Source organism: Helianthus annuus, chromosome 14 (genome assembly GCF_002127325.2).
Source record: "Helianthus annuus cultivar XRQ/B chromosome 14, HanXRQr2.0-SUNRISE, whole genome shotgun sequence".
Lineage (NCBI taxonomy): Eukaryota > Viridiplantae > Streptophyta > Magnoliopsida > Asterales > Asteraceae > Helianthus > Helianthus annuus.
The window spans coordinates 45,140,858-45,154,394 of NC_035446.2; the positions used below are offsets into that span (position 1 = coordinate 45,140,858).

The window sequence follows — 13,537 nt, forward strand, 5'->3', positions numbered from 1 at the left end:
GAAGTATTGCTAAAATTGACTCGTTTAGGCGTTGATCTTTAAATTTAAGTAGGCTTTTGAAACATATAAACACAAGTGTGTGTGTGTATATAACTATATATATGTTTTATCTATGGACTTTATACATATATTATAGTGAGGTATTGTTAAAAAAGGGTATTTCATTAAATTATTCTTGTACGGATTTGATAATTGTTGGAAAACTTAAAGGTGTTGCTCTTTGTATTTATAGCTAGATATAGTCTAGTAAAAAAAAAAAAAACTATTTAGAAAAATGACAATAATTTACATACGTACTTTTTAAAAATACCATTTTTGTGTTAGTTGTGTATAACACATGGACTTAAAACCCAAAAATGATTTATGCTAAAAAAAAAAATAGATGTTTTTATAGATCTTTTGCTGAATTATATATATTTAGTGAAATTGATGGCTTTAAACTCGAGACATCCTTTTACACCTCTATATATTTGTTTTCAATATTTATGAAGTTATTATAAGTAGAAAATCCTAAATTATGTAGTTGTAATGCTATGTGTACTTTTACGAGCCTTTAAACGATATATATTTGAGATATATATACAAGTTCAAATTGCTAAATTTCCATTTTTTTTACAAGTATAGTATTTTTATGGGAGTATATGTGTAGAAATGTAATATATAATTTTTACACAAATACAAGGTTATTTCAAGTATATTTCTCTAAAAATAATATGTGTATATATATATTTGCCAATCGAGACGAGTTAGGAAATAGGTTAAGATCTTTATCTATGTTATAAAACCAAACACGTTTTCTATATGTGGATCCATAGATGAGTTATGATATTTTTTTATCTTCTATATTTATATATTTCATGTAAATATAGTTTCAAGAAATCAAATACATATCACCGACGGGTTCTCAAGTTAAAGTATTTTAAAACGATGAGCATTTCTATCGAGTCTAGCTAGTTGGGTGAATATTATACATGGCCAACTTGTATGTTAGGGTATTTCCATTAGATTTTAAGGTGTCATTTACTTGTAGTAGGGCACGACAAGGTTATTTCAAGCTTCGGGATTTGCTTCTCTTTGTTTGATATATGAAGTATTTTGCTTTATTGATCAGGTGAGTTCATAACCCCCACTTTTTACTGTTTTACATTTTTTTTATAAATGTTTTCGGGGGTGGAAAGACATGCAAGTTTTTGCAAAAGCAAACACTATTTTGATGAACAAAAACACATATTTATAAACCATGTTGCAAATGAATTTCAACGAACTCAAAAGGTTTACGAAAGGTTTATACTAAACATACCGGTTTTACAAAACAAACGCGTATTTTCGCAAACGTGCATGATTTTCATAACTAGAGACGAGAATGTCCTAGTTACAACAACGGGACTGGGTTGGCCTGCGTATGAAAAATGAGACAACTCAGTGAGATCATGTCCCCCTTTTCTTTCAACGTTTTGGTTAACAACTTTCAGGGGAAATACATGTCAAACTTAGGTATGATTAAGTTATGGAATGAACTCTTAGATCATGTGAGCATAGGCTGTAACTGAGGTGCCATTAATCCTTTTGAGGACCAAGGAACAAAGGTTAGATCTAATGGGTACGGGCGAGCCCCACTCACGGTCCATGGGTGACCACTTAGAGTGCTGTTGTGTCCCAGTCGAGGTGATTCGACACTAAAAATTGCCTACGCGGGTTGAGTACCTCCTATGTCGTCGCATATATTAATGTCCTCGCGAAACATTAATGATCAACATGTTCATAGACGCTTTACATACCAACTTACAACACTATAACTTTCAAATGTTTTAATATTCATTTGACGCAAACTCATAATACATGTATTTACAAACTTTGATGATGTTTTCAACTTATGTACAAGTAAGAGGACGAGTTGGTCCTGTTTACAAAGACTCTCGTGGGCTAGACTCACAACTTTCATATATCATGCCGAGAAAATGATTTTACTATGCTTTCTCAACAACTTTTAAACCGGTTATCAAAAAGATTTATTTTAAATCTTTTCAAAACAAACTATGAACTCGCTCAACTTTATGTTGACTTTTTCGCATGTTCTTTCTCAGGTTGCATTTTCAAAACTATGGAACGGTTGGAATAGGAGAACCCATTGGAGATTCGAGTACTTAGCGGCGTTCACTGTTTAGAAGTCTTAGCCTTTTGCTTCCGCTGTGCAATGAAGATACCGGTCCAGTCACACCAGCTCTGATAATTTCGGGGTGTGACACTATTTGACATTCTTTCTTTGTGGGGGATATGTATGTTAAATACCTATGGTGGAGTAAAAGGTATGTCCCATGGGAAGAGCGTTACTTTGGCGGAAGATAGTTGTCGATAGTGAATAGCAGACGATAGCGACAAGCTACCTATATGCTACGTAGCGATAGCGATGAAATAGTAGCCACTATTTCACATTTAGTGATACACTAGAAGAAAATTTTAGAAATATTTTATATGTATATTATAACAAAAAAATAAAAGAAAATAAAAAAATTACAAAAATCTCGCTATTTCTCGCTACCAACTTTATAGCGACACATAAGCGCTATGCTATTTGCTATAGCGGGAGTTATGCTCACTATTAACAACTAAGGGGGGAACTTAATGGATGTGTTTTAGGTTGAGGTTATACTGGTAGTTGCTGGTCGTATTTAGGTAGGATGTTATTATAACCTTTTTTTTTAATTTTTGGCAGTTGTTTTTTCTGCCATGAAGATGATCGACTCAGAACCACGAGGCAGCTTGAAAGAGCCGGTTGAGGATAAAAGTAACTAAGTGCATTCAAGTTGTTAAAATCTCGAAATATGCCGGTTGGGGCGTGATGGCCAGTCATCGCAGGTATGGAAAATCATTTGCAACAAATATTATTTTTTGTTGTTTTTCTTGCTTTTTAATCAAGATTCCATTTTTTTGTTCACTATGGAGAAACATGATACACCTTCATTGTTGATCTTTGTTGGTTTAGCAATGATATTAATTTTTATATATGTATAATAATATATAAAAATAGTAGTAAATAACTAAACCAATTAATGTAATCCAAGGCCGATTCAAGAAATAATAGTAAATGGTGTTTTTTCTGTTGTGCTCTGGACTTTTAGGTCCACTTGAATTCATTGATGCGATGACTTTAGCACAGGCGTGGACTCTTCTGTATCCATTATCTACTTATAAGGTCCACTTGAATTTGCTGATGCAATGACTTTAGCACAGGTATGCCACCTATTGTATTCACAATTTCCATTGATTTCTCTACATTAATTAGTTGTTCACTGTTTACATTCATTCCTATAGTTCTATGCATGTTATGTTTTAATGACACCTTTAGTGGTCCGGGTTTTTTTTTTCCGGATATTGTTTTGCTAAGTGTTTGTTTTAAAATCGTCGTTAGTTTTTTACATGTTTGAAGAGCAGGTTAATCAGGAGAAGCTCATATTGTTACATAATCCTACATTGATTTAAATTGCTTTAACATGTACCACCAAGTAAGCTACTTTTTGAATCAATACTTTTTCAAGTTTTAAGTTTCTTGAAGAAAAACTCATTTGTTCCAACAGGTGTAATAGGAAAAAATCACAGACGAATGCTTATAGTATTTTTTGTTGTTTATATTGCTTTTTGATTATTTAATATATTTCTTTTAATAAAAGCTCATTTGTTCATACTTTAAAAACAACTTTTTGATTAAACTTTTGGCCATTTATGATTTATTTTGGCCATTTATGATGTATTATTGTTGAACAAAATACCACTTTGAATAAATTTTGATCCATTTGACCCATTTCTATTTAAAGATATTTTTTGATAAAATATTGTAGTTCGAATAATATAGCGCATTTAATAATTTGTTTAATTTAAATAAAAAATCATAGCATTGGTCAATGGTGGACTTTCTCCTTCATCTCAGGTCCTCAACATGCCATTGCCACCAGATTTCAGTATGGTTGTTTTTGTGATTTATATATGGGTTTTTCAACCGGAAAGCTATTGGGTCGGTTAATCAAGAGTTTATAATAATGGGAATAGATCTACATTAACATTGTTAAATGATATAATTTACTTTGAGACCACCTGTGTAATACTTAATTTCAGTTATAAGAATGGTTTAGAGATTTATGATTTATAAGTGTTTATAATTTTTTGTGAGACCACCCGTGTAACACACGGGAACTTAGACTAGTTAGTCTTATATGTAATAGTTATGAGGTTTGTGAGTGAAAACGAGAAAAAAAAATACTCTTATATGTAGAGGAAGTGTAGAATACAAATCCCATAATCCTACATTACGTACGCGATTCCCACTGCCATACACGTGTCCGTGATTCATTTTTATTAGACAAGGGTATATCAGACATTCTATTCAATCATCCGAGGGCTAATTAGGGAATTCTGTCAATAAGGAAGAGATTACGAGTTCGTTACAATCCATCTATCTAATTATGATTTGTGTCAATTCGATAGTAGGTTTTTGATTGATTCATATACAGAACACATATGTCGATACCGAAAAATGCTGAATTCGTCATTTAGGATGTTTATTTTGGGTTTTTATCAGAGGGTTACGGTTGAGGGATGGTTTTTTATTTGATTTGAAGGTGTTTTCATGTTATTAGATGTAATGAGATTGAAGATAAGATGTTCCAAGTTTTGTTTGGTGATTTTAACATATCGCATGGGTTAAACATTGGATCATAAGGATAATTTCGCATGCTTGAGTTGGACATTTCGCACACAATAAAGTATTAAGATGTAATTTCGCAAGTTTGAGTTTAACATTTCGCACACTATAAAGTCCTAACATGTTGAGTTCAATATTTCGCATGCTATAAAAGTAATTGTGACAACCCGTACTCTAGACTTATCTTGTGTAACGTTATATGCTCACGTGAACTATGTTACTTGAACGAATACATGATATGTTATGTGTTACATGGTTGTGTGATTTCGTGATTATATTGAATGTTGCATGTTATGTGATTTGATGTGATTGCATATGTTATTACTTGAACCGATTAGTGAAACATTAACAAGAACCCACTCGGTCCATGTGGTTGGACTCGAGACCATGAGAAAACCCATGTGGGGGTTTCGGCCCACATCCCTTGTACGCACACATATATATACATGCACACCTTTAGGGTTTTAGTTTTACAACCTTGCAATCTAGAACACACACAATTCCTCTCCTTCTCTCGCAACCGGAACCGGGACCAAAAGCAGCCGAACACCACTCCTCCGATCGAAGATATTGTTCATCAATCGGGTCACCCCTTTCCCTTGTTTGATCTGGACCGGACGTGGTTGATCACTGTTAGTTCAAGAACTCTCTTTCTTTCTTTGTGTATCTGCCGAGCAACCCAAGGTGAGTTCACACAGCCAAGGCATGGGGTTCCCAGGGTGGGAATGGGATTGAATAAACTATACGTACATACTTAGTTAACAGAACATAATGATATGAGTCCTCAGGGTGAGGGTGGTGAATGATAAGATACGGCTAGACTAGTATACCAATTGAACTGATCTTCGCATACACGCCAGGGGTTGGCCGCGATATTATGACTGATCTTCGCACACATGCCTTGGAAAGGCCGCGAACTATATACTAAAACTTCGCACACATGCCAGGGTGGCCGCGATACAAATATACATAGTCTAGAATACTTGAGAACTTTTCCTAATCTTCGCATACATGCCGAAAGGGCCCGCGATACGAACCAATACTATACATGAACAATGAACGAACTAATACGATGCATGATTAGATGATCGAACGCAATGTTTGCTATACTACTCCATTACTGAACTTACTTTCTGTGAACTCGCTCAACTAGTTTGTTGATTATTTGCTGCATGCCTTGCAGGACCTTAGGTATACTTGGGAGCTTGCACAGGGAGGAGCAGGTCGTTGTGGGCAAAGGATCATGAATGATGTTTCAACACTTATGCTAAATCATACATACTATTGTTTGGGTTACTTAAATGCTTCCGCTATACTTAACTACTTTATACGTTCAATATGATTGGTGGTTAGGATCCTGGTCAGTCATGCCTCCAAGCGGTGATACTCCGCGTGTGGATTTTGGGGGTGTGACAGATTGGTATCAGAGCCATTGGTTATAGAGAACTAGGTTTTAATATGGGAAAACGTTTTTATTAAAACCAGACTATAACCAGAACAGTGCTCTCAACGATCCACAACGACGCTTCGCTCCACGTGCAAGACTCGACATCTTAGGTAATAAGGTTTATGTTTATTGCCTGTTTGCTAGAACTGCTTAGAACTTTGCTCGCATTACGTTTAGATACACATGACTTTGTTACATGAGAACACCTACGTGCTTACACTTTTCTGTCATCGCCCTACTCGCGAACCACTCTTATTTACGTTACTTTTACCATGAAGATCATGTCTGGACGAATCAACATGACACAAGCCCAGCTAGAGGCTCTTGTTCAAGCTCAAGTTGCTGCGGCAGTTGCAGCAGCTCAAGCAGGTCAACACGCGCAGCAGCCTGTCTGCACTTTCAAGAACTTCATGGACTGTCGTCCAAACTCTTTCAGCGGCACAGAAGGAGCGGTTGGACTCCTCCACTGGTTCGAGAAGCTAGAATCAGTATTCGAGATGTGCGAGTGCCCTGAGGCTCGCAAGGTCAAGTTTGCCACCGGCACCTTGGAGGGAATAGCACTAACTTGGTGGAACGCCCAAGTTCAAATCTTAGGGTTGGCAGCTGCTAACGCCACCCCATGGAACGATTTTAAGGAACTCATCAAGCGTGAGTATTGCACGCGTGAAGACATTCACAAGCTGGAAGACGAGCTGTATAATCTGAAAATGATTGGGTCAGAGATCGAAGCGTATACGAAACGGTCAAACGAGCTGGCAGTTCTGTGTCCTACTATGGTGGACCCTCCATACAAGCGCATTGAGTTGTATCTCAAGGGTTTGGCGCCAGAGATTCAGAGCCACGTGACTTCGGCTAATCTCGAAAACATCCAGGAAATCCAACGCCTCGCTCATCGCATCACCGACCAGGCAGTGGATCAGAATAAACTGCCTAAGCGTGTCAACGCTACTGCTACAGTCACTTCAGCTGCTACTACTGCTACACCCAGCGACAACAAACGGAAATGGGATGGGAATTCCGATCAGTCTCAAGCACAGCAGCGCAGAACGAACGACTACCAGAACCCGAGTCAGCAATCATCTGGCAGTCAGGAGCAGGGTGGATACAGGGGAGTACACCCACTATGTAACAAGTGTAACAAGCACCACAGTGGAAGGTGTCGCAAGGAACGTTGCCAGAGATGTTTCAAGATAGGACACGAAGCCAAAAATTGCAGGAGCTCACGACCTGCAAACCCGAATCAGCAACTTCCACCACCAGCTCCTCAGAACCCACAGCAGCAGCAGCCACAGCGTGGAAATCGGGAATGTTTCCAGTGTGGGGCAGAAGGTCATTACAAGCGCGATTGCCCGCAGTTGAACCAGAATCAGAACAACAACAATAACCAGGGCAATGGGAACAACAACAACAACAATGGCAACGAGGCAAGGGGTCGAGCTTTCATGCTAGGACAAGGAGACGCTGTTTGAACTCGTAACTCGTTTTGGGATTTTCTTTATTATGTTTCTGTTACTCGAACAAAGTTTGGTTTGAACATGAATCGTACTGGGTTTTATGGACTATTTTAATTACTTTATGTTTGATATGATGGATGGTTTGATAATATTTGAACGCTCCTGCCGTATTTAAGGACCTTATGAACAGGGTGTGCAAACCCTACTTAGACAAGTTCGTCATAGTATTCGTGAGGTCCACTTCTTAGGCCACGTGGTGAATAAGGATGGGATCCGTGTCGATCCATCCAAGGTAGACTCAACCAGAAACTGGCCTGCACCACGAACTACAGACGGTTTACTAAGGATTTCTCGAAGATTGCTCAGCCACTTACGCTACTGACACAGAAGGGTGTCACCTATTGCTGGGAGAGCCCCAGGAGACTGCTTTTCAGCGCGACAAGGTTATCGTTTTCGCTTCACGTCAACTTAAGATTCATGAACGCAACTACACGACGCACGATTTAGAGCTGGGAGCTGTTGTTTTTCGCGCTTAAGATATGGCGACACTACCTGTACGGTACCAGGTGCACGATTTACACCGATCACAGGAGTCTCGAGCATATCCTTAGGCAGAAGGATTTGAACATGCGTCAACGACGATGGGTTGAACTACTTAACGACTACGAATGCGCCATCAAGTACCATCCAGGCAAGGCCAAAGTTGTGGCGGACGCCCTCAGTCGGAAGGACACTCTACCACAGCGCGTGCGAGCACTACAGCTTACGATTCAGTCTAGCCTTCCAGCACAGATCCGAACTGCTCAGATAGAAGCACAGAAGCCCGAAAACGTCAAGGCTGAATGCCTTACGCGGCTCACGACGACGATTAGGACAGAAGGCAGACGGCGTCTACTATGTAACGGGGCGTATTTGGGTCCCACTTTATGGCGGTCTACGCGAACTTGTGATGGATGAAGCTCACAAGTCTCACTACTCAGTACATCCAGGGTCGGATAAAACGTACTACGACATCAGCACTACTTATTGGTGGCCTAGCAGGAAGGCCCACATTGCTACATACGTCGGAAAATGCATGACCTGTGTGAGAGTCAAGGTTGAATACCAGGAACCAGCTGACCTACTTAAGCAGCCTAAGATACCTCAATGGAAATGGGAAGGAATTTCCATCGATTTTGTTACAGGCCTACCTCGATCCCAGCGTGGGAACGATACCATATGGGTGATCGTGGATCGACTCACCAAGTCTGCACACTTCCTACCGATTAAGGAAACGGACAGGTTCTCCACTCTCGCAGACACCTATCCTAAAGAAGATTGTTTCGAGGCACGGGGTGCCCACGTCCATCATTTCGGATCGCGGAGCACGATTCACGTCAGAGCTTTGGCAAGCGATGCACAAATCTTTCGGCTCACGATTAAGCATGAGCACAGCAGCATACAAGCCACTCCATTCGAGGCATGGTACGGGCGTAAATGCCGGTCACCTCTCTGTTAGGGCAGAGGTGGGGGAATGTCAGATTACGGGTCCAGAGATTGTAATGGACGCCACGGAAAAAGATTGCACAAATACGACAACGCATGGCGGCAGCACGCGACCGTCAGAAAGCCTACGCGGACAAGCGTAGAAAGCCATTGGAATATCAGGTCGGGGACCATTCGGGATCATAGAACGTACAGGCAGGATAGCCTATAGATTGAACCTACCAGCTGAACTCGGGGCAGTTCACAATGTCTTTCAGGTATCGAACTATCGACGAGCGGTTGCAGTTCGTCGGGAAACCAGCTGAAATCACGGACCGGGATGCGAAGGTCCTCAAACACAAGAGAATCCCTCTTGTCCGAGTTCGTTGGAACTCCAACGTGGCCCAGAGTACACCTGGGAACGCGAAGACAGGATGACAGAAAAGTACCCCAGTTATTTGAAACCAATACAACCACTACTGAGGCTGAAGCTACTACTTCGGAATTTCGGGACGAAATTCCAGATCAACGGGGGGAGGATGTGACACCCCAGGAAAAATCAGGGAACGATTGAACTTACCTAGCTTCCTCAGTGAGTGCATACCAAATTTCGGGACGAAATTTCCAATTAGTTGGGGATAATGTGACAACCCGTACTCTAGACTTATCTTGTGTAACGTTATATGCTCACGTGAACTATGTTACTTGAACGAATACATGATATGTTATGTGTTACATGGTTGTGTGATTTCGTGATTATATTGAATGTTGCATGTTATGTGATTTGATGTGATTGCATATGTTATTACTTGAACCGATTAGTGAAACATTAACAAGAACCCACTCGGTCCATGTGGTTGGACTCGAGACCATGAGAAAACCCATGTGGGGGTTTCGGCCCACATCCCTTGTACGCACACACATATATATATGCACACCTTTAGGGTTTTAGTTTTACAACCTTGCAATCTAGAACACACACAATTCCTCTCCTTCTCTCGCAACCGGAACCGGGACCAAAAGCAGCCGAACACCACTCCTCCGATCGAAGATATTGTTCATCAATCGGGTCACCCCTTTCCCTTGTTTGATCTGGACCGGACGTGGTTGATCACTGTTAGTTCAAGAACTCTCTTTCTTTCTTTGTGTATCTGCCGAGCAACCCAAGGTGAGTTCACACAGCCAAGGCATGGGGTTCCCAGGGTGGGAATGGGATTGAATAAACTATACGTACATACTTAGTTAACAGAACATAATGATATGAGTCCTCAGGGTGAGGGTGGTGAATGATAAGATACGGCTAGACTAGTATACCAATTGAACTGATCTTCGCATACACGCCAGGGGTTGGCCGCGATATTATGACTGATCTTCGCACACATGCCTTGGAAAGGCCGCGAACTATATACTAAAACTTCGCACACATGCCAGGGTGGCCGCGATACAAATATACATAGTCTAGAATACTTGAGAACTTTTCCTAATCTTCGCATACATGCCGAAAGGGCCCGCGATACGAACCAATACTATACATGAACAATGAACGAACTAATACGATGCATGATTAGATGATCGAACGCAATGTTTGCTATACTACTCCATTACTGAACTTACTTTCTGTGAACTCGCTCAACTAGTTTGTTGATTATTTGCTGCATGCCTTGCAGGACCTTAGGTATACTTGGGAGCTTGCACAGGGAGGAGCAGGTCGTTGTGGGCAAAGGATCATGAATGATGTTTCAACACTTATGCTAAATCATACATACTATTGTTTGGGTTACTTAAATGCTTCCGCTATACTTAACTACTTTATACGTTCAATATGATTGGTGGTTAGGATCCTGGTCAGTCATGCCTCCAAGCGGTGATACTCCGCGTGTGGATTTTGGGGGTGTGACAGTAATGACATGTAATTTCGCACAGTGTGTTCTATAATTTAGTTTAATAATTCATATCAAATAATTCAGTTCAATAATTGATATAAATAATTTTACAGTGTTTTTTTATTATAAAGTTTATCTTTTTATCACAATTTCAAACCACTTATATCTTATCTTATAAAAAAATGGCAGACCTCCCAACATCCTCTTCTGAGTCAAGTATCAAACAGTCTTTGAGAAAAAGGATTCAGGAACAAATTCATGAGGATCGATCATGTCAAGAGATGCAGGAAACCAACATTTCTCGTGTAACAGAAAACATGAAGAGAAGACAAGAAATTGCGAAATTGCTATCTCAGATGCAAGTGAGGAGTCTTCGAAAAATTGCTGTTATGTTCATGGTTGATCTGAGTGAGAGGGATGAGAAGTAGTTGAAAGAGTTGGCGCATGCAATAACTATCTTAAGATGTTCGATGGAGATGAAAATGAAGTTCCTTTCATCTTTTGAATGACTTTGTTTACTGTATCTTTTGTAGTTTTTTGTTTTAGTGTTTTATTTAATAAAACATGCAAGTTTCTTATGTTCCATATAATTCGCATGCTGTGAGAGTTGCATGGGATTTATTTTCGCATGTGGAATTTCAATATTTGCATATTATAAGCAATTCAATGTCAAACATGCGATTTTATACTTAAAACATGCGATTTTAAAAACATAAATATAATCTAACAAGTCTAATAATGCAACAGAAAATCAACATCAAACAAGTTTATTTGTCCTTTCCAATAAATGCTATCAACCTCTCTGGATTTTTTTTGTCCAAATCTTTAATATACCTTTATTTGTTTGGCCTTTTATCGAAATTAATTGTCTCTTTAATTATTCGTTGACGCTCCAAATTGTACTCGGATAGAATGATTTTACTCATATATCTGTGTCTCAAGAGGTGAAGTTGTGAATTCTGTCTGTTGTTTACTTCATCTTCTTTCACAAACCCAGACAACCATGGTGTTTTCCCCATGTATGTTTCCATATGACGCATCGTAAACACCCAACAGTCTATACCGTTAGTAAGCGTCCTCCATTCCATCTTTTTTTCTTTCTATCACTGATGTTTCAAGTGCTTTTATACCTGGTGTAGGTTTTATGACCTTTTGTAGGTATAAAACCAGTACCCTTCTCTATAATATAGCAACATTGTGTCAGTAGCTTTACAAAAATATAACATGTATATGAAGAAGTTTCGGTATTACCAGTGTGTCTGGAAGCCCCAAGTATCTCTCCTTAAAATCTTGTTTAATTGCTGAATTGTCAATCAGCTCAATTTTACCGGTTTTCAAGTGGAAGCACAAGACATAGAAGTGGTCACCTTGAAGCACCGGACTAAACACGAGGTCAACCGATTCAAGTTTTTTTACCTCATATTTCAGTAACGTGTCTTCAAAATCTGAGGAAAATACGTTTAGCCGTTGGTTGTCTGTGTAAGTCTCCTTGTACATGATATCCGGTTGTATGTTATGTAATTAGAAGGAATGTTAAGTAATTTATTTACAAGGTATTTATACATGCGAAATTAGTACATGCAAAATAATGTCGGAAAATATTTTACATGCGAATTGCTTATATATTGTATGCGAAATCTCTTAGTATGCAAAACGTTATTTTTTGTTCACAGGAAATGTCTCAACTGTTTTACATGCGATTTGCCTATACATAGTATGCGAAATCATTGAATATGCAGTTTTTGTTTTGATATCAAATGAGAAAATGTTTAGACAAACACACCATCATTGTGCTAAACAAGAAGAGTCTGTATGGTGATGATTTTCTATCCCTCTTCTTCTCTTCAAGGTTGAGCACATCCACAAATGCATCGATTCCATTTGATGCGACGTACTGACCCCTGAAGAAGCTTTCGAAGATACCTTTGACGGTGAACACCCCAGTTTTTTATTGGTAAAATATTGATCTGCATGGCAAACATTACATAATTAAATATTTTTGAGTATATATGTAGATGTTTTTAGTTGATATAATTGTTTTACTTACTCTATATTTGTAAATGTAGCAAATGTGTATCGGATCATACTCAATTCTTGATTTAAGAGTGCTTCATGCATGTTTACCACTCTGTTTCAGAAAGGGGAACAAAATGCTTCTCCAAGTTCTGCATACCTTTTCTCATTTCGAAGCTTGGCGGCTTCTATTATCTTATAAAGGAGTTCATTTAACCCCTTTGGTTCAACTTCTTTACCGGCTTTTTGCTTTGCAGTTTGAGTTGGTTTTGAGTTTTTTCTCCCCCTACCTGGGTTCTTTCCCTTATGTACTATCAGGCTGGGTGTCAGGCTTAAAAGTGACTCAACCGATTGCAATTCTTCAGCCGTCACCTGAGGGCATACCACTTCTGGCTCCTTTTCAACTTCGATACCTGAATCGGTTTGTTGTGGGTCCTTCTGTGTAGTTTCTCCTAAAGAAACTGCTTCTACTTCGGTTTCAGATTTATCCTGATTGTTTGGCGCAGAATCTGCAAGTGTGTTTTCGAATGCTTTTAGTAAAAAATGTCAAAAGCTTATCCTTTTTGAGCTAAGTAGATTT

At 39.1% G+C, this 13,537-nt stretch overlaps 1 long non-coding RNA gene across 1 annotated transcript; it reads left to right on the plus strand.

Annotated features, from left to right (window-relative positions):
* Positions 1-2,125: 2,125 nt before the first annotated feature.
* LOC110905447 lies at positions 2,126-3,504 on the plus strand. The gene is made up of 3 exons (XR_002573126.2): positions 2,126-2,306; positions 2,714-2,856; positions 3,120-3,504. It is a non-coding gene; the product is annotated as an uncharacterized LOC110905447 (long non-coding RNA).
* The last annotated feature ends 10,033 nt before the right edge of the window (positions 3,505-13,537 follow it).